Genomic DNA, 19,976 nt, shown 5'->3' on the forward strand with positions numbered 1-19,976 from the left:
CCTCTGCCCCCAGGTTATACACATGCTCTTGGCAGGTTTGGCAATGCTGAATGCAAATCATGGCACCAATAGCACTCCATGTACCATTTCAGGATTAGCTGAGGTGTGAAATTTGGAACCAGTTCCAAGACTCTTGATTTCTACACACAGGTTTTTTTTTTATTTCTCTGGTTTTACATCTTTTAAAGCCAAAATCACTGCCAGTCATTCAGTACCATAAAACCATATATGTGCACACATACACATTCCATATATACAAAATACTTTTCCTTACCTTGTCAGAGAGACAGATGAGCTGGACAAAAATACAGACACACAGCTGCTTTAGCCCACAGCAAAGGTGTGTGGGTTGGAAATAGACACCACAGCTTAGTCTTCATGGTCAAAATAGGTCACTAAGGATGGGTTTGAGAAGAAATCTCAGGTATCCTCGATCTGCCTTCCTTCCCACTATTGACAAGCCACAGTAATCTCAGAACCCAGTGAAGACATTGTTAGTCATTGGTTTTGGAGTATGTTTTGAGGAACATTTGAGCTCTTTCAGCAGCACAGACAAAAGAAGGTAAAATTGAGGCAGTTTGAATGTTTGTCCTCAGCTATAAGCACCCATCTTACGACTGAAGTCCAGCAGACCCCCTTTCTCTGTTTCTGAAGGTACATTCATACTTGAATATTCCAAGTTAGCCATAATGCTGCCTGCTTCATCATTGATTAAAGTTACAAAATGCAAAAAGAAACCAAAAATATTACATGCTTACACACAGCACTGTTAAACTCAAAAGTTAAGGTGCTTTTCCCCCATTAGACCTGTGTTGGGGGGAAAAAGTCCCTGCAGGCGAGGGGTCAGAGATTGGCCAGCCGGCAACACCCACTGCTTTCTAGCACATTGTTTGAGCTCTGAAGCCTCTCAGCTGTAGCACATTGCACAGCCTTTATGCTTGATCATTAAATAAAGGAACCTGTCAACACTGCACCGTGACAGCTCTGTTGAAAAAAAAAAGAAAAAAAAAAAAAAAAAAAGATAGATTTGAAAGGCGCATCTTGAACAGGGAACATGCACCCAAGATCACCAGCACTACTGCTATGTACTTCAGAGAGCAGACACTGTTTTATCTGGCATCTCTAGAGCTTCAAAGAGAGCACCTGCTTCATCTGTACTGCAGTGAAATCCCAGATATTAAGCAACATTCACTTCTTTTACAAGAGTGAACATTATCAGATTCCTGGACTCCTTATTCATCTTCTGTCTTAAATATCAATATTAACACTATTTGTGGATATCACTGAACAGTAATTGCCTGCTTATTGTTCAAGTAACTTCAGACTTTCAGATATATAATTTCTAAGTTTACCAAGAAAAACAAGTCTGTTTCAAAATACTCTTCAAATTCCTCAGGGCTCAATGTTAGAGATATGTATTTTTCTGAATTTACTTCTGTGTATAAAATGTAGGCCAAAATATATTTACTCCTCTCAAGACAGAGGAGTAAACCTGCAAGATTCAGGTAAGTGAGAAAAGAAGAACAGATGTAAACCACTAAAAACTACACATTTGTATGTTGTGCTAGAATGCAAAATAAATTTAAACAGTTTCTTCTTTACTCCAGTCTCTACTGGACACTTACACTGGGTACACTGAAGTATCTAGTCCTAAGCTACACATGAATAGAGGAGGATGCAGTCCCATGGACTTCAAAAAACAGAGAATTTTTGGGTTTTTAATGTGTAAAAAGAAAAGGATAGAAAGAGCTGTTGCAAAACAAAGGGGTTTCAATTGAAGTTTACTATTGTGATTGGAAATGGAAGTGGAACAAATGTTGATTTCTTTCTAACTTCCATAGCAACCCACTCACACTCAAGTTATGTGACTCAGAAGCTGTTTTCTTTAAATGCAGCCATATGGCTTTTAAACAATTTTGGTTCTATGCCCAGACACAGAATTATTATTTCTTCATTTTATTGTCCTGTTAGACTCCAAATAACCAAACTTCATAATTAATATTAATTTTACTCAAATTAATCAGAAATCACATTTCTCAGTTTCCTGCAAGGCATGCCCAAAGGGCTTTACTTTTTTACTTAAAAAAAAAAAATAAAGTGTTAACAGAAGTCCACAGCAAAATTACAGATATATCCAGAAACCTAAGGGATTTGCATTTTTTAAATACCCTGTGTATGTAATTATGCCAAAAAATACTGGTTCCTTATTTATAATTTACTGCCATTAAAAGTTCACATTTTTTAAGTGAAGGTTCAAGCAATGCACAGCAGTTGAAATAAGTATATGCTCAAAAGTCTACACTACAGTTCCATCACAGTAGAGTACAAAGTCTTCCAAGACTGAAACACAGCCAGTTTTATTATACTAAACATGCTTAGAGGTATTTAATATTCAAAAGCTGTGTAAAGTCATTTAAAATAAAAGCCATATTCTTTTTCCACTAAGGGTTACTGCTAACTTTAGGGAGACATCTTGCATTTTAGAGTGTTTTGTCATACTAGTTTCATTTTTCTACAGTTTGGTAGTTACAATTTGGAAATTATTAGAAAACAGAAACACACAGAATGACATGACTGAAGAGGTCAGCTCACAAATCAAGACCATCAACCAGAAACTCACAGAGGGTTTAGAACCATGTAAAGACTATTTCACAGCACAGCTGCCCTCACATCACCCACTTTGAAAACAAACTCTTTCAAGATGCTGTATATCTGTGTTTCTTTCCAATGCTGTTCACCAGTATTTCATAAAACAGAAAAATTTACCATACCCATCACACTTGAGCACAATACCACAGAATAGTCAGTCCTCAAACATATCTGGTTTTCCAATTCAAAGACTATAATATCAAAATGGACACTTTAGTGAAGCAACGCCCCTTTCTGTACAAATACAATTTATATCACAGAAAAACTGGTTACTACCTGCAAAACACTCATGACACTTTCCTGCTAAAGTCCTAGACAGGCTGCCAGGTTGGCTTTTAGGCTTTGTGGAAGCAACATACAAGTTCTACAGAGGTTTCTAGCAGAACTGTGCACTGTTTATATCCAATTCCTACCTCTAAAACTGCACCAAGCAAGAGTGAGCACCACTATCCTTCCACCAGCCAAGAACTCTTCCTGTAGCCCAAACTACCTGGGAAAAAGGACCTAGCACAGGCTGCTCACATTAACCAGCATCATGCTTGTAGCCATTGACTGGAGTAATAGAGAACAGAGAGGCTCTATAAAAAACATACAGCATTTTCCACACTTGAGGAGTAAATTAAGGATGTGGAAATCTCAGCCTCCATGTAACACCTATTTCCTGAAGGTCTGATAAAGGAATTCCTCAAAAAGGAATGACTATCCACTTCCCTTTAATTTCAGTGCCTCAAAATTATATTTTTCCCCTCTATCAGTTTGACACAACACACAAATCTCTTTTTTCTAAATATATATTAAAAAGTACAATAGCCTGGTTTTACCTCTCTTGCTAGCAGCCCTCAGATCAGAAACATGCAGTAATGCTTCATTTTTCAAAACTGAAAACCCAAGAAGACCTTTTTCCTTTGCCTGTCTGCATCTCTACAGCTGTTATTATGCACCACCATCAGTGAGTGAGACAGGAATGCAACAGGGAAATTATTTATAGCATGGCCACAAAAGCCTTTCTGAATATTGCAGATATCACAGCCAAACAACATGAAGTATCCATGTCTATAATCTCCTAAACAGCTACTTCTCCACACCTGGAGAGCCAGCAACAGATACAAAGGGAAGATTTATTTCAAGGGACACTTCAGTCACTGAGCACATTTAAACAGATTCAAGCACCTGGATAATATCTGAAGGCATCAAGATATCGTTTTCCAAACAGAATTTGACTTCTCAATTGAAGTCCTTCAGATTTTTATATCCCTATTCCTTGTCAGCAGTTCACAGAAGTCCAGTCCTTGATCATACAGCCTTATTTCTCTAACCACTGCCATGCAATACCATGCCAATAGCAAATTGCAGTAAATGATCTTCACTTACCTTGTCCTTGTCCACTGATCTGGTGACCCCACAGCAGCAGAATTATTGCCAATATCCAGTGCATCCACCCAGCTACTCTGCCACTTCCTTGTCTTCCAGCCATTGCATTATTGGATGCTGTGCAGAGAAATATTATTGAATGTTTTAGTTATAACTCTTGGGAGATATACCTTAGGGTGAAGGAAAGCAAAAAAATTCCCATAAATTTCCTCAGTACACATCTATAACTCTCCTTTAATAAATACTCACTGGTAAAAACGCTTTTTTATTCAGAACCTCCCTGACTGTTTGCTCAAGACTGTCACCTCATAGGCTACTACAAAATCAAAATAAGCTGCCTTGAAAATGTTTGAATCTTCCTTTCATACAGAACGCCTGAGCTTCACCAAAAACACCTCCCAGATCCAGCCAGGTTTAAAAGTCCCGAACAAGCAGCACCTCATTGAGTCTCTTTGAAATCTTAATGTATTGCACAGAAAATTTCCTGAAGGCAAAAAACCCCTCAGGGTACTTAAAACTTGAATATTTTTCAGTCTTGGGTCTTACAGCATTGAGATGTGTGAGCAGTTGATTTTCATTGTGGGCTTTTAGGGACCAGCTGCGTCTTCCAGTCACCACATTTTTTCACAGTATAGAATGATTTGGGTTGGAAGAGACCTTAAAGATCATCCAGTTCCAACCCCCTGCCATGGGCAGGGACACCTTCCCTAGACCAGGTTGCTCAGAGCCTCATCCAGCCTGGCCTTGGACACTTCCAGGGATGGAGCAGCCACAGCTTCTCTCGGCATCATCACTGGCATTGGCAACATTCATCTATTTATTATTCCCCACCACCTCTCCTCTTACAGCACTCTGACTCAGAGCTGTTCCATCAGAAGAGCTGTTTAATCAAATACTGATTTGTCAGAACTGTACAAATTACACAGGACTGGCTGGAAAGTACAGAATTTCATTTCTAGTCTAAAGCACAGGCAGCTATCACGTAAATTGATGTTTGAATATTTGAGAAATTTATCCAACATGTGGGAAGTCTTGCAGCAATAAGTAGTTTTTAAAAAGATGGTATCGTACAAAACTTCTTGTGTTTTTTTGCCATTATAAAGAGCTATAAAATCCTTCGGAACGGAACAATTAAAAAAAACCAACAACTTGGAACAAAACAGGGAAAGCACTACATTAATAGAAAGTTATGTTTACCTATTGGCTGGTTAAGCATACTTTTGATGTTGATATTACTGTAATTTTTATTTTTAAAGAAGGTATTTCCCAAATTCACGGATACATCACCCATCCATAACAAAAGGTTCAACTGAAATTATAATCCTTAATTTTCAATTCTGGTCTATAATCTCCAGCGAAAAATATCTCTAAAAAAATATAAATTCTGCTTTATGCAACTTAAAACCCCAGTAAAATTTACAGAATGAAAACCTAAGGAAGACTACCAAAGCAGACATGCAGAGTATTATACTTTAGTTTCTCCCTCTCTCACTTGCCCTCACCTATGGAAGGAAGGCAGGCAGTGAAAGCTCCTACAAAAAGGGGTTTTGGTTGATTGGTTAAAGGGAAGGGGTAATTTTTCCTGTTTGCTGTGACCATCCAATTTTCACTTTTGTATCTATTCAGTGCTCTAACCATCTGCCCAGATCACAGAGTATCTGCCCATGCACTTCCTCATAGGTGTTCAGAATGAAAATTATCTTTTGCTTCAAAACTGGTTGTTGAAGGTAACCCTTTTTGATAGGGGAACCTCCCCATTGTTACAAACACCTTGATTTTCTGGTGAAGAGGCTATTTGAGGCCCCCTAGAGCTGCTGTTGTTTCAGCAGGACAGTGCCCTCCCCCAGCCAGCACACACAGTTCCTGTCTATCTCCTCTCAGGTATATGGAAGGAAGAGAGAGAGGGATGCTAAAAAGCTTTGTTTGTTTTGGCCTTTTTTGGACTATTTAACCCCTACAGGAAAGGAGAAGCAAACAACTGAAAAGGAAAATCTCAAAACAAAACCACAGAACAATAAATACAAATAAATGTCTTAAAAATATATGTATATTACCACAAGGTAATGCAAGGTCAAAGAAATAGTTTTGTAAAGTCAGTGTCTTGAAAAGGAGATGTTCGGTTCCATGAATGTTCCTTCCTCAAACTAACAGACACATTCTTGATGCTCAGCCCAAGCAAACAGATGGTATTCAATTAGCTATTTACCTATGTTACAATTAATTAAAATGTCCCATGGAGTTTTTGTTTTGATTGTGTCTACAGAAAGCTAGAGTTCCACAAGAAGCTGGCATTTGCATCCACAGCCCTTCTGGCTGTAATATAAATATTATAGCTAAGAAAGCATTAAGATGCTTTCCAGTATCTAAAGGCTTGTTCCAAGGGCATGTAGGGATACAACAAAGGAGAATGGTCTCAGGCTGTAAGAGAACAGGTTGAGATTAAATATTGGGAAGAAATTCTTCACTTTGGGACTTGTGAGGCACTGGCACAGGTATCCCAGCTGTGGCTGCTCCATCCCTGGAAGTGTCCAAGGCCAGGTTGGATGGGGCCCTGAGCAACCTGAGATAGTGTGTTTCTGTCCATGCCAGGGGGTTGGAATTGGATGATCTTTAAGGTCTCTTCCAACACAAACCATTCTATGGTTATATCACAACCTCACCAGGAAATGTTTAACTTCTGAAGAAGATTTTTTGGGTTGACAGTTCATAACTAGTAGGCAGAGAAAAACAGCCACCTTACTAGGGGGAAGCCTAGACACCATATCCATAGTACTCCAATCAAGAACAAGAGAAGCAAATATTATAAGGTTTTATTCTGGATCCAAGAGTCATTTTCTTCCCAACACAGGAACCATCTCCGAAAGAAACAGAAAGGCAGAAGAGGCTGCAGGGTCTGGGTGAGAGCTGTGTACTTCACAACAGCACAAATCTCCAAAGAGAGGGAGGGAATCTAAGCCTCAAAGATATTATACCTGTCATATTTCTTGTCTTCTATGAGATAATTTGTAAAGGGAAAGAGATAAAAAGCAGTAACTGACACATATGTAACTTAAAATTCAAACTACAGCTTCCATTTCCCAAGGAAAAAGGACACTTTCATTACAGAAGCAGAAAACTGCCTCAGATTCAAAACCATTAATCCCCTCTGACTCCTGAGCCTCACTTCTCACACAGGTGTAGGCAAGCAGGTTTATCTCAAACAAACACAGTTTTTAATTAAAGAACACTTCTAACAGAGAAGTACATTACAGTAAAAAAGCTTAACTAGCAAGTCTGTAATTAACCTTTACAGCATTTGGGTTTACATTGGTGCTGCTTTAGCCCCTCAAACATAGGAATAAAATGACCAAGGAAAGAATCAAGCAATAAGTATGTCAAATCAATAAGAACAGCAGGTGCAACAGGCCTACAGAGGCAGAGGGCAGGAAAAAGCCCTCTTTTTTCATTTTTCCTTTAGTTATCTTGTAAAGAGGTGAACAGAAATTACAATTATACAAAAAATAATTTTAAAAGCACATTTTTGTTGTTGCAAGGCCTACTGAAGGAAAGCCAAGAGAGACACAAATTGCATCCTCCAAAGAGACAGAAAAAAGTTTAGTAATTACTCTGATGCCACAAAGAATCTATTTTTATATTACCCTCCAAAGCTGCTATAAGAGAAAAAAGAAAATACACTAGGCTAAAAGGGAAATAAAAACTTAGCCATAGATCTTCCTTCTCCCTACTCCTTCTAAATCAACAATTCTACCCACACAAGCAGAAAAAACCCCAGACTGCCTCCCACACCCTTTATAACCCATCCAATCAGGAGCCAGCTGAATTAAATTAGATCTCAACCTTAATGCAGCTGTGCTCACACATATCTTGCACCAAAACACACATGGGAAAAAAATAATAATAAAACAGCTACCACCACTCTCTATTTTACTCTTTTTTTCTCTAAATCTCAGCATGTATAACTCTACCTGATAAATAGCCATGAGACTCACCATCTTCACAGCCAAGAGAAAATGGCAAGAGGACCTTCTTCACATTTATTGACAATTAACTGTAACTAATTTACAGTGAACCAGGTGCAGTCAGTTGGCAGGAAATCAGGGAACATGGATAAATCTGTCATATAAAGGACTCAAACAAAGTCTGAAGTTTGTTTCAGATGAGACTTCTGCTGAAATAGTGTTGGCATGAAGAGCTGGGAGGCTTTCAGCTGCATTTCCAGAGATTTGTTGCCATCTAAGTGGCAGATCCATTAAAATCCATGGGCTCTTCAGAATTTGGTTTTTGGGTGGCAACAACTTACAAGTATTTTGCTTTCTTGCTGTCACTGCCTGGATTATTTTGTATGCTTTTGTCGTGTTTGAATCACTGAGTATATCAACTATGTAGACTTAAGTATCCTTTTAAATATACTTAATTTATAAGTGTCTCTACAAAGCTATATTTTTTAAAAAATGGTATTTATTCTATGCAAGCCTACACTTCATAAATCTCTAGCAAATGACAAAAAAAAAAAAAAAAAAAAAAGCCAACTTCCTGGAAAATCATGGGAATATCCCTTGCCTCATAAAAGTGGAAGTTACCATTGCAGATTAAGCAGAATTCTGCTACTTAACCACATTTAAAGAAGAGCTTTCCTCTCCACACAGCACCTATGAAATATCTGGTAGAGATAGGAAGAGATAAATGGCTTCTCTGGCCATTGTTAATACAACCAGCCTCACATATCAGCTGGATCTCTCTGAAATGGAAACACAATACAAGAGTTTTAACAGGTACATTAAATGTTTGGAATTTTGTAGTTGTGGAAAAAAATAAAATTCAAAAATACTGTTAAAAGATCACCAAACCCACAAAAGATCCTATAAATATTTTGAATGCTCATGTCTAATGAAAGTCCAAGGACAGACTAAATTTTTCTAATACAGATTATGGAGTCTAAAGTGGATGCATTTTAACATCCCTGAGACAAGACTCTGACCTTCCCTGCATGCACAAGGGTCTATGGTACCAGCAGGCCTGTTTATATCCATGTAACTGAAATCAGAACCTGGTCTGATGCATTTAAAATAATTGAATTTATCACAGATATCTTACTTGGCTTATTACAAAGACTGTATTTTTTAAGCTCATTTCTATTAGTGCATTACCAAAGGCATTATGAACTTAAGCTCCCTCAGAGGGCCATCTGTGAAACCAGATACTATCTGATGAGGACTTCCCTGCAGTATCAGGGGAGGTTTGCCTGTTTAAATTCAGATGCAATACAAGAGCAGCAAAACAAGGTCCATACCACACCAGAGATTTCCAGGGCTGCCCTCGCTGGGCCAAAGCATTCCTGCTCCTCTGGCAGCTCCAAGCTGCCAGACACCCTCTTTGTGCACAGAAGGTGAAAAGCCATGAGCTCCCACCCAGAGCTGAACAGATAACCTAGGACATGTCTCAGCTTGGAGGCCGCCATGGCTCAACTGAGATGGCAAATCCACTGCTGGAACACAGGTTCTTGTGACATCAGAACAGGGGGCTCTGCAAATCATGTAATCACAGAACCTTAGAAGGGTTTGGGTTCGAAGGGACCTGCCATGGGCAGGGACACCTTCCCCTAGACCAGATTGCTCAGAACCCCATCCAGCCTGGCCTTGAACACTTCCAAGGATGGGGCAGCCACACCTTTTCCTGTGCCAGTGCCTCACCAACCTTACAGCAAAGAACTTCTTCCTAATATCTGACCTAAACCTAGTCTCTGTCAGTTTAACACCATTCCCTCTTGTCCTGCCACTCCAGGCCCTTGTAAATAGTCTTTCTCCATCTTTCCTGTGGGCTCCCTTCAGGTACTGGAAGGTCACCCCAAAGCCTTCTCTTTTCCAGGCTGAACAATCCCAATTCTCTCAGCCTTTCCCCACAACAGAGCTGCTCCATCCCTCTGATCCCCTTGGTGCCTCCTCTGGCCTGGCTCCAGCAGCTCCCTGTCCTTGCTGTGCTGGGAGCCCAGAGCTGGATGCAGCCCTGCAGGTGGGGTCTCAGCAGAGCGGGGCAGAGGGGCAGAATCCCCTCCCTGCCCTGCTGCCCGCGGGCCTTTGGATGAGCCCAGCACACGGGGGTTCCTGGGCCATGTCCAGCCTCTCACCCACCAGCACTTCCAGGTCCTTCTCCCAGGGCTGCTCTGAGTCTGTCCATCCCCAGCCTGGATTGGTGCCAGGGGTTGCCCCAATCCAGGTGCAGCGTCTTGGACTTGTTCTGGTAAACCTCATGAGATTCCCGTGGGCCACTTCCTGAGCTTGTCCAGGTCCCTCTGGATGGCATCACAACCTTCAGGTGTGTCAACAGCTCCCCTCAATTTTGTGTCATCTGGAGACTTGCTGAGGGTGCACTTGATCCACTGCCTGTCATTGACAATGTCTTCTCCAGTTCAACATGCCTGCCTGAAATTTCTGTGCTGTAATTACAAACTTTTCAAAACATATTTAGTAAGAGCAACTCAGAATATCTGATAGCAACTATTGATTATTCAGTAACATACTAAATCATTAAGTCACTAACTTATAATCAGGTTCGCTTTCAGAACCTTTCAAAGTTTAAGTAACTATTGATTCGTCCATACTCTCTGATTAAAATTTAAAGTGAAAAATGTAAGAGTTGCAATATTTTTAAGATTGAACTTTTTAAACATCAGATTAATCTTATAAAAAAGGCAACATATGTACTGTTAGGAGAAATAAAAATTACCTACAGACATCCTATAACTGTGAATTAAATGGTTCCTGAAAGAAGGCAAATATGTTTTAAGTTGGGCCTTTAGAAACATAGGTTTTTTTTCCATTCTTTTGTGCATAGAAACTTATCAATTTCACTTTTATGAAACACTACAAACACCTGAGGCAACATCATTAAGACTTAAAAAGGGTTTTTTCCCCAAATGAAAAAAAAAAAAAAACCCTTCCTTTGCAATAGAAGGTTTAAATATTGGATGACTTTTGCTTTTAAGATTTTCCATCCAGTTGTTTAGATGATGGGCTCTGAGACAGGAATTGGCTGTATCACTAAAGAGAGCAGAAGATGGTTGTGGAAACTGCAACCATTTATTTCCAAAATAGTTAGATTAGATCAGGTGAGTGGTCTGAGTGGGAAATATCTCTGGTCAATCTCACTAGGGTTGTATAACTTTTGTAACAATCCTAAAAGAAGAAGAATATCAGATACATTCAGTCAATGCAGATATTTTAGTCCTTAAGTTTTTCTGATTCACAGAAAGAGAATAAATCCAAGGAGTAAATAAAACTGTGACCAATAAATGTAAGTTCCCTAATTACAATCCCTCATACAATCGGCTTTTGCATTAACATATCAAAATCAATAAAATTGACTATTGTTCCAAAAAGCCATTTGTTTTGGTTTTCTTTGCTATCTCATACACTGAGAAGTAAACTTACAATATATTAACAAATTTCAGGTAACTGGCTCTGTCAATACAGCCTGAAGGATGAGGAAAAAGTGAGTAGGAGAGTAATACATTTTTCACAAAGTATTGGATCCCATGAACAAGTTAATGATGTTTTAAAGTGAGAAAATGTGAGGACCAAAAGTTTCAAGTTCATGAGTGATAATAATGGGACTATCTATTGTGCATCCATCACCTTGAAGTGCCTGACACATATTTTGGACTGTTTTCATGCATTTCTTTATGATGATTAATAGTGGCATTGTACCCTCTGAAATAGCAGCCCATCACAATGAGAAAGGTGCACTAAATTAAATTCAGATGATAACTATTTTGATCTCAAACACATATGGAGAATAATACTGAAATATTAGGGCGGGGGGGGAAATAAACCAACAAATCCTGTGAGAAAAGCTCATATCTTAAATGAGGATCCACAATAAAGAGCAGAGAAAAAGGAAAAGGGGAAAAATACTCTGCTTAAACACTGGCACTTCTCTGAAGCACTCATTATTCTGATTGTCTTTTCCTCACTCTGCATTTACATTAGAAAATTGTGAGGTTTAAGATGTATTTTCTTGCATTACACTTTGAAGGAGAAAGGGGGCACTATGCTAAACTAAATTTCTGTAAAAAGGAATAAATAAAAGATGCTGTGTATCACCTTTCATGTCCTGGACACGCTGCTATGGTCTGGTTTGTCTCTAACACACATCAGAAGCTCTCAGAGGCTGATGTAACTTACCTTATTTTCCTTCTGGGATTTTAAACATTCTAAAGCACCTCTTTACTTTTGTTTTTGGTGGATGGGGAAACAAAATTAGAATAGCAACATTCCACCAGTGCCTTCTGGTCTGGTGAGGTTGGAAGCAAGGCTTCCAAGCTCCCTAAGGTGACCAAAGCAACAGAAAGACTTTTCAGTGCCAGTGCGCTTCTGTTGACACATTTTAGCCAGCTGCTTAGAAGGATGAAGGCAGATACTACAGCTCAGAAAACAAACTCTAAACCAAACTTTCTCTTTTTAGTGCTGGAATTTAGCAGGGAAATTTTCAAGGTTTCAACCTGTCGTCCCTATTGCTTTCAAGTGTTTGAGTCTTTGCAGCAGCTTCTCACGCTGCTTCATGTAAACAATATTGTATTCTTAGAATTTATTGGTATGTTTTGCATTCTTGTTCTCTGAGAGAGAACTTGACTGATGGTCATATTGACCAATGGAGTCAGGAGGTTGTAACCTCTTTGGGCCAATCTTGGCCCTCTGTACAAAATGTATATAAGCTAATTGGAGTCAGATAATAAAGAGCTTTCCATGTTTCACCAAGCTGCTGCCTGCTGTCCTCTGTGAGGGTCCGCACCCACGTCACAACGTGTTGCCCCTCTAAGGGAAGGGGTAACAAGAGGTGACCCCGGACATGTGGGAACAGGGGTCTCCTGTCGCATCTGGTGACCCCTCCGTGTCTGGACTGCAGCTGGGTCACATCTGCTGACCCTTTGTATCTGAACGGCACATCTAGACACTGTCCGTGTCTGAACGGACTCCTGATGTGGGAGAACAGGTCACACCGGTGACCTCCGACTGCGAGAGAACTGCACGTCGGTGGACCTCTGTGCCCTGTGAGAGACTGTACTTGCTCTGCCTGAGGCAATCGTGGTAAGAGATAATGATCTCTAAACCCTCCTCAGATGAGGAAACCCTCATGGTGGACCTTTGCCTTGAGGTCCTGCGGAGAGAAGTCTCCTTTCCTGGAGATGCTCTCCAGAAATTGTTCTATTATGCTAGAACTCATGGGTTTTTTTGCAGCCTTGAAGAAGTTTTTTCTACAGCAGAGTGGAAGTCTTTGGGCGATTATCTGCTCCAGGTTTTCTTATCAGATCGCAGTGTGAAGCTTTTGAAACTCATAGCCACCTGGAGCAGGCTGGAGAAGGTGCTGCCTAAATTGCAGCCTTCCAGCTCCGAGGACAGCTCCAGCCCCATTGGGCTGGGTGCCAGGGAAGACGGTAGAGTCATTCCTCCTGTTCCTGCCCCTCGGAGACAGGCGGGACAGCCGACTCCCCTTCCTCGCAGCAGCATGGCGGGAAGCCTGCCTGCACTCAGCACACCAGCTGAGGCGGGCACGGGATCTTCTGTAGAGCAGACCCCTTTCCCACCCACGCCGTATCGGCGCTGGAGTGTGGAAAACCTCGGGGCTTGTGAAAGCCCGTCGGGACCGGAGAGATCGGCGCTCCTGAGCCCCGTACCGACAAAACGGCGGCGGAGGCCAAAGATCGCTTCCCCCACTTCCCTCCCCCCCCGTGCTTTCCTGGCCTTGGAGGCGCCGGGAGCGCTCTTGGATGAGGGGGCGGGGTGCTTTTTGCGGACTGCCCACATTGTGGATTTTCCATAAAATATTCCGTGCAGCAGGACGGCGCAAGGCTGCACCGTCCCGGGGCGCCGGGCAGGGCGGCCCTGCACCCCCGTGGCAGGGACTTGCACGGGGCACACAGTTCCCTGCAGTTTGGCGACAAGCCAAGTGCCTGCCGGAGCGGGAGTGGGGGCTGGCCCAGCCCGTCAGCGGCGGAGCAGCCCCGAGAAGCAGCGGGGCCGGCCCGGGGCGGGCAATGCAGCCTGCTCAGCCCCTGTGGGGGGGGGTGGCCCCAAGGAGTGAAGGGGCCAGCCCAGGGCCACCCTGCTCGGCCCCGGAGCAAGAAGAAACCCCCCCGCACAGGCCAGTGCCGCCCGTGAGAAAGGGTGGGCCAGCCCCGCGCCGAGCGGCAGCGATGCCGTCCGGCATTGGAGCCACAGCCGCGGCTCCGCTTCAGAATGCAGGGCTGGGACAGCCTCCCAGCCCCCCTGCTCCTCCCCATGCCAATCGGGGCACTCCTCCCACGCCTGTGGGGGCAGCGCTTGGCAAGCGAGACACGCCTCTCCCAGCGCTGCCATCTCCCCCCGCGCCGAGCAGGAGCAGCACGGTGGAGGCAGCTGCGGCCGATCTGTTCATTTTAAAGGGACAGCGCAATCACAAGCGGGTGTTCCCCTGCTGCAAGGGGTTCCGGGGTGTCGGGTTCCCCTCAGTCTCGGATGATGTCCCAACTGAGGCTGATGCTGTGGGCGGCCGTGGGTGAGCACAGCGCCCCCTACAGGGCAGGGATGGATTCCCCAGCTCTGTGGGTGTGGTGAAAAAAGCTCTCACCCCTGTCTCTGTGAAACACACGGGACAGGAATCAGAGGTGGATGATGCCTCATCTAATGCTCAGCCCGGTAAGACTAATGCTAAGGCCAACAAGAAACAAAGAAACAGAGTGCAAAAAAGAGGAATCACTCCTTTGTTTCTTTGTAGAAGGTGTGGACGGCCAAATCACATGGCAGATGTTTGCAAGGCAAGCCATGTGAAAGGCCAACCTCTGTCAAAAGGGCAGTGGGTGCAAAGAGGAAGTGTGCTCGGACAGAAGAGTCTTCCCAGTCCCCACAGCCGATGGAGGTTTGTTGGAAAGGTTTAGTCCCATATCCACCTCTCCCTGTCAGTGTCCCTGAAGGGACCAAAATTGTTTAATTTGTGTTTGAGTTTTCTGTTCACAGGACAAAGAGTCAGTGATGAGAAGGCAATTGCTCTGAAATTACTGAGCTGCCTGGATTTCACTGGACTGCTGCTCTGATCAGAGACTGTCCTGGAACAATTTGGAACGGACATTGCGATTTTTTCCTTTGCTATTTGGCAGCTGGAATGGACTGTCTTTCAAGATCCATTCATCGCCCTTCGTGACTTGGTTTGGGAACTGATGGACCAGGATCATCTGGAAATTTCAACCAGTCCTGGGATGTTCCTGTGTTCTGCATCGAAACAGAACGCTGGGGACTGGAGGTTTTTTATAACACCTCCAAAAAGCCAATCCTCAATTGTGAATCTGAATGATTGTTTTCTGTGATTCATTTGTATCCTGCAGGTATCACTGGCTGATGAATGTCCAATTCCTTGCACGTTCTGGAATGGGTCATTTTTGCCCCATCTGCCACAAGGCGGCAAAATATTGTTTGAAAAAATAAACAAACAATCAGTTTTTTTGTTTGAGCTAATTATTGCTCGATTTCAGCCGCAAAAATGGCAATCAATCATTTTTGTATGAGCTCATTGCTCGATTGATAAATGCAGGCAACAATGCTTGTGAATTTGATGGGTGTAGATTTTTGTAAAATTCATACTCTCAGTATTATGGGAGGAATTTGAATGGAGCTTTGCAAGCAGTGTTTTTCTGCCAAATGCTCTGGAGCCATGAGCTGTTGCGAGTGGCAAGAATCCTTTGGATTTCTTTTTTGCGGCCCAAAAATATTCAGAAATTTAGTGCAAGGGCCCACTGTCTTTACAGATGATTTGGGAGGATGAGGTAGGCCAGTGTTGCTTGGAAGGATGATTTTGAGGGCAAGTTTTGGAAGCCCCTGAGGATGGGCAGCCCATTGGGTTGTATTTGAGCTGCTGTCATGGCATTTCCACAGTTATCCCAGAAACTTTTTCATTTAGTCACGAATTTAATTTCTGTGGTCGACATGGCACACAAATGGGTTGTTCAATTTAAAGAGAGTCAGCAATGTTGTTTGTTCCATTTGCTGAAGAACCTTTTGTTGTGCCACAGAGGCCTGGTTCTTCAAAAACAAAAACGGGGAATGCAGGGTGAAACCCCGCAAATTTAATTGGCAAAGGCTTTGCATGCCATTGAGCACCTTACAGGTGCCACAGAATTTCACTAACCCTGCAATGTGAAAAGCAAGAAACCGTGACCAAATGAAGGTCAACAGAGGAGGAACCATTGGTCCTCCCATGGGAACAGAAATTGAACTGAAGTTCATTTTCTTTTTTCCTTTTTTCTTTTTTTAAGGTAAAAAGGGTGAGATGTCATCCCTGCATTTCTTGCTTTCCAGTGTTTGAGTCTTTGCAGCAGCTTCTCACGCTGCTTCATGTAAACAATATTGTATTCTTAGAATTTATTGGTATGTTTTGCATTCTTGTTCTCTGAGAGAGAACTTGACTGATGGTCATATTGACCAATGGAGTCAGGAGGTTGTAACCTCTTTGGGCCAATCTTGGCCCTCTGTACAAAATGTATATAAGCTAATTGGAGTCAGATAATAAAGAGCTTTCCATGTTTCACCAAGCTGCTGCCTGCTGTCCTCTGTGAAGGTCCGCACCCACGTCACAACGTGTTGCCCCTCTAAAGGCGTGGGGTAACATCAACCCTTTGCCCTGATTCAAGAAAAAAAAAAAGGGAAAAAATAAGTCCCCACTCCCATTAGAAGAGTGGGTATGATGACTCTCTGCATGAGTGTCATATGTATATTTATGACTGGAAACCACTCTGAAAGACCTGGATGCCTCATGCATAGCCGGGAATGTTGAACTGCTGCTGGAACTTGCTCAGGAAGTGTGCAGTCCTGTGTTCTCCAGGGAGTGCAGAGGCTCAACCATGTTCCAGCTGCCCCAGCATGGGAACATGGCTGCAGAAATCCATTACTCAGTCTCTCTAAGACAGCAGCCAGCAGTCTGACAAGCCTTTGTGGAGAGCAGCTAAGGGATGGGAGATGCCAGGCTCACCTGGGAATCTGCTCAGGCGCATGCAAGCAGGGAGGTGAAGTCTGAGTAGGTTTGTCAAAGTCTGACACCTCTCCTAACCACCAACAAATTAATAAGTCCCAGTTGTATTATTTTGTATGTAGAGAATTTTCAAATATGCCTGAGAGCAACTTTGGGCCCCCTGACTTTTTTTTTTTTTTTTGTACAGTTACAAAATATTTGTAATAGTATTGTACAGGACTGTTTATAAAAACTAAATTAGCTGGAGGCTGATCTATTAAATACATTCCAGTGAAGCATCATCTAGTATAGGTAAGAAATCTGATCATGATTTTAATAAGTTAATAAATTACAGTCTTGTCTATATACTACATATTACCATTTACATTATTACCGCTAACAAGGAACACTCCACAGTTACTCTTGTAAAGCCCCTGCCTGACCTAAACTAATTTTCATAGACTTGAAAATAAACAAATAATGGCAGAATAACTGTGAAGAATAGGAAAAATCAAAAAATCACCTCATTTTTTGAGTGGGAGTATCAACAGAGATGGAAACAGTTGGTTAGGGATTTTTTTCCTGTTATGTTGAGTATGCAAAATCCAAGTAGGCATAAATCCCAGGAGAATGAGACAGTGTTCCACCCATACTAGCAATCATACCTTCATATATTCAGAGAGTGCATAATTTACCAAAAATTATTTTGAGAGTAGTCTAGCAGTTTCTAATATTTATTGGAATTCTTCTTACATCTCTTTTAAATGATCTCTCCAGAGTTGAGCTGTTTGGGCTTCTATGGTCCTTCTGAGCTTGGCTGTCCGGCTAGCTTTGCTCTTCAGATACCATACAAACGAGTTAATCCTTTGGGTCCAGATTTCAGACAGAGATGTGACCTTGCTTGGAAGAATGGAGCAGACTCACACTTGGTGTTGCTTAGGAGGGTTTATTCAGGGCGAAGCCCAGGTGGTCAAAGCGTGAGTGGTTGCGAAAGTTCTGGCTTGCCCTTATCAACATGGGCGTTATAGGTAGAAATGAAGGGGAGGGGTTTAGGTACAGGGGGGCTGGACTTCGACATGTAGGGGAAAAAGGGATGTGGATGTTACCCGAGGCCTGGCAGAGCCACCTGGCTTGGAGAGCCATCATGTATCTGGAAGTGTCCACAGATAACAAACAATAGGTTTACATTGGCCTAGGCCAAGCTATCAGAGACATACAATAGGGATGGCTGGCCCTATTATGTGGCTTGATTACAGTCATACAGAAACTTAATACCAAAAATTACAAACATTTTAGAAAACCCAAAATGCACACTGCAACAGGCTTCTATAAGATAAAAAAGCACAGTGGCTAATAAATTTTAAAATCCTCAAGAGATTCTTTCAATAACTTTCCTATGCATAACAATGTTACATCTTGTGATTTTAAAGACCTATTCCACAAGAGCTAGAAACTTCTACCTTTAAGGGCAGATACTCTCTGTGGCCTGAAGACTTCTTTATTCTGACCAAGCTTCTTGAGAATGTGCCACCTTAAATCCATTGTTCATTCAATATTTAATAGCTCAGATTCTAGGCACTAGTTGAGTGTGCTTCTGTGACAGAAATTTCTTGTTTACAGAGTGAAGAGGGAAGGAAATGCTTCTGAAGCCATTAGTTTTGATTTTACTGCTGTGGGAGTTTTGTCTTCATTTTGTTATAAATGCAATGGCAAATATCGGATAAATAAAAGACAATTTATTAATAACAAAATATCGAACACCAGAAAAATGAGAAAGCCACAAATTAGGAGAATATCAGCGCCGCGCTGGGTGGATAGGGGTCCGCACCGGGGTACAAGACTCCCAAATCCATGCCGATGCAGCTTTCAGTCCAGCATTTTATAGGGTTTTTCTGCCCTTAGGCAGTCCAGGTGTCCAGGATGGGCTGAATAGTCCGAATTTCTTTTCGATGGCCTTCCCGGATCTCGTCAGGTCTCCTTGTCTCATTCCGGGAAAACTCTTTCTTATGTCAATTTCATGTGTTAGTCTTATGCTGATTTCATTTTGCTTGTTGCGCTGGAGAGTTGATGAGATTGCCAGCGAGTTGATGAGATTGGCATCGTCGTCACGAAGGAATTTCTTCCTTGCATTGGCAAGGAAGTGATTCTTATCGAGGTTGGCCAGTGTCTTTGTCTAGCTTGATGATGATCATCCTGTCTTTGCAAATGAGACTGGCAGGCTGAGGGGGAAACGATTAGCCCTATACTGGATTTCACAATTTTTATTAACATTATTCCCATTACATATCAGGTTATTATTTTATACACGAATTTTTACCCGAAATTTATCACAATTTTAAAAGAAATACTAGCATTGTTGGAGGCCTTCGGTTTTGAAAGTTGTCTTAATGAAAAAAAAAGTAAGCTAGTTTCCAAATCATGGTTGAAAACAGGTTAGAAAAGAAGAAAACATTATACTGTGAAAATCAGCATAGTACTTAATAGTGTTTTTCCCACAGCCAAGGGCATGATGCCTTCCAGAAGCCCTGTCATGACTCCCAGTCAAACCCCATGAAGTTGTGAGGTGCAAGGTAGAGCTGATGAAGAAATTCTGCTGATTGAGAAGCAGACCAGCAGATAAAAGAAAAATCAATGCCTGAGCATCAGTACAGTGTAATAAAAGCAATAGCTCATTTTGACACCTTGACTGAGGGGATTTTTTGGACAAAGACTGCCATTATTTTTCCACTTTCACTTAAGTTTAACCCCTGATGTCATGTTACACTTTTTGGAGGCTACTGCCTCAGCTCCAACGTGCTTTTATGTCTCTCTCTTAAATGCTGGCGCTGTTCTGTTTTCTGCCAAGACTTTTCTCTCCCTCAGAGGAAGCTAAACATGCATGAGGAGGAGATCAGAGACATTGGGACTGTAATACTCAGATACAACTATTTGAGCTCCAGGGATTTTATCCCCTCCAAAGGTGCAGACTGCTTTGTCCTTCTCAC

The sequence above is a fragment of the Zosterops lateralis genome (genome assembly GCF_965231275.1).
Source record: "Zosterops lateralis genome assembly, chromosome: 2".
NCBI classification, from domain to species: domain Eukaryota; kingdom Metazoa; phylum Chordata; class Aves; order Passeriformes; family Zosteropidae; genus Zosterops; species Zosterops lateralis.